General features: G+C 35.0%; 1 non-coding gene across 1 annotated transcript; it reads left to right on the top strand.

The window, feature by feature from the left end:
• The first annotated feature begins 335 nt into the window (after positions 1–335).
• LOC132533543 (U1 spliceosomal RNA) lies at positions 336–501 on the top strand. The gene has a single exon (XR_009545417.1). It is a non-coding gene; the product is annotated as a U1 spliceosomal RNA (small nuclear RNA).
• The last annotated feature ends 2,417 nt before the right edge of the window (positions 502–2,918 follow it).

Here is a 2,918-nt window from a genome sequence, read left to right as displayed (position 1 = left end):
CTGCCATGTTAATCCTGCAGATAGTGGGAAACAGGATTCTGGAGCTCAAGTGTTATGTAGACAACCCAGTATATATTGTTTACATACTATATCATTTAAATGTTTAAAGCTCACAAACTAGGGGCAGTGAGAACACAAGAGGCCTGTAGTGAAAGCCAGTATCTGAGGCTCCTCCCTATATGTCTCTCATCTTTATTTTTTTTAATATGCATGCTTCATGGTCTTACTGCTCCCAAAGTACTTAAACTCTTAACTATTTCTTTGTTCTTCCATGAGGTGTGTACACATAGCTTGAGCTTGCAGTAATGCTGAACTTTACTTAAAGTGACTCCAGACTATTTACCTGGTAGGGGAAACACCATAAACATGAAGGTGGTTTTTTCAAGGGTGAGCTTCATCTGTTGTATTCCAGATGTGTTTACCTCTGCGACTTCCCAAATGTGGAGAACATTACTGCATGGTTTGTGATAATGGAGCACTGTGCTTTTGCTCTGTGCTGGTCAGAATGAAAAATACAGTACTTGGAGATGTAGTGATTACTTTATCTATTTGCTATTTTAAATATCTTAGTTTAGATTTTTAAAATTTTATTTTGAATTTATTTTTTTATGAAAGAGGGCATAGAGAGAGGGGCCCAGTGCATGGTTCAGCTCTGGCATATGGTAGTGCTAGCAACTAAATCTGGGTCTTTGGGGTAACAAGTATGCAAATATTTTGCTGTAATACTACTCTCTCTCTCTAGACCTTAGTTTAGTTTCCTAAGGAGAGAGAATCTCCTTAGTTACTTGTTGCTGATGATGAACTGGTCTTTTTTTGTTAGGATCTCACTGCTCACAAAAAGACACAGGGAAAAGCATACTGATAGATATTCTTGCTTGTATAGAACATAACTTATGTATTTGTGGTCATTTAAATTCACTTCTTTAAAAACATTTTTATTTATTATTGAATAGAGATAGAGAGACACTGAGAAGGGAGGGAGGGAGGGAGGGAGGGAGAGAGAGAGAGAGAGAGAGAAAGATACCTGCAGCCCTGCTTTACCACTGGTGAAGCTTTCTCCCTGCAGGTGGGGATCAGGGGCTTGAACCTGGGTCCTAGTGCCCTGTAATGTGTGTGCTTAACCAGGTGCACCACCATCTGGCCCCTGAATTCACTTCTTATTATAGGTGTAGCTATCTAACATCTTTTATATATATTTGGCTTATCCTCACTACTATAAAGATATCTTTTTATCATAGAGACTGTCAGTGTTATTTTGTTTTGTAAAAACAGAAAAAAAGATTAACTAATTTTTTTTTTTTTTTTTTTTTTACTATTTTTGGTTAGTTTGAAATGATCAGCACTAACTACTGGATATATATAAATGCTTTGCACAGGTCTGGCGGAACTTTAAAAATCATAGTTATCTGGGACCAGATGGTGGCACACTTGGTTGAGTGCACATGTTACAGTGCTCTAGGACCCGGGTTCAAGCCCCCAGTCCCCACCTGCAGAGGGAAAGCTTTGCAAGTGGTGAAGCAGTGCTGTATGTGTTTCTCTTTCTCTCTTCCTCTCTATCTCCCCTCCCCTCTCGATTTCTGGCTGTCTCTATCCAATAGATAAAGATAATAAAAAATTTTTAAAAAATCATAGTTATTGTAATAATTCCATACTGTGCTTTATGTTTCTAGACTGTCCTTTATCTTCTTAAAAATGTATTCTAGCAGTAAAATAGATATATAAACATCACTATTTCAACAATTTAACATTTTCTTTCCACATAAAAAATGTTCAAAATATAATTGTTTCCTTTTCTTCCACAGTGTATGCGGGGAAGTATGCATAATAGCTATTCTAGTTTTATAGGCTTCTCTTTTTTTCTGTTTTGTAGTCACTTGTAATTTTCTATCAGAATTTGTTTCTCAAAGTCACCATTTCTTTTAAAGACTAAGGTTACACAGTCACTCAGATATCCTTTCTGAAAAATTTAAAATATGCTGTTTTAAAGTCGAAGGTACCTGTCAGACTGCTGAATGTTTCCTTTCTTGGCTATTTCAAGCACTAAGATGACAAGTTGACTTTCTCCCAAGGTTCCTGTCACTTGAATTTCATGAACCAGTTTTTTCTTTGGTCAAAGTTATGTCCAGAAGCACAGGCCTTCATTGCTTCATCAGCTAGCTGAGAGATGAAAATTTCAGCAAAATGAGACTTCTAGCAGATGTCTGATTCATTGACATCTGAGCTATAAACTGCCTATCTCTCATTTATTCTCACATCAAAATCATTTATACCTCTCAGTCCTTTAGTATGGTATAGTGCGCTGTTTTTTCAACTGTGATTTCAAAATGCAATTTCATGGTTCATGAATGTTCTATAGAAGATTTAAAGTTTGTATACTTTATTTTAATAATTATCTAAAAGTTAATGTGATTACACTCTGTATTATAATTTCAGTTCCTGGATTTGCATACATATTTATGATTTCACAGATGTCAAGTGATCACTGAAAGTGATGCTATTTAATATTATTGTGTTGGCAAAATAAGTAAGGCTGCCATTAAGATGGCAGGTCTTGCTACCAAATGAAAATAATGAGAGTAGAAACCTAATGTGCATGGCTGGTGAATTATTTTGTCAGTTACAAATATGTAATTTATTTTTGTGTGAAGTAAACTTGCAATTAATAGACATTTTCATGCATAAAACCAGGAATTTCTCAGTATTAAAACATTGATTTGGCTTCATGAAAAAGAACACAGTACTGCCTCAATTGTCATTGACTAGTGAGAAAATAAGAGGTTGACTCAACATATAAATAAATAAATAAGTAAATACTTATTAAATGAAAATTATGTTGTTATGTAGGAATAAAAATGCCCTAGAATTTGAAAAGTGGACTAATAACAGGATCATCATATGACACACATCAAATAGTCTAA

Source organism: Erinaceus europaeus, chromosome 16, assembly GCF_950295315.1.
Source record: "Erinaceus europaeus chromosome 16, mEriEur2.1, whole genome shotgun sequence".
Taxonomy (NCBI): domain Eukaryota; kingdom Metazoa; phylum Chordata; class Mammalia; order Eulipotyphla; family Erinaceidae; genus Erinaceus; species Erinaceus europaeus.
The sequence above is the reverse complement of the archived record's forward strand: the minus strand, read 5'-3'. Positions and strand labels throughout refer to the sequence as shown.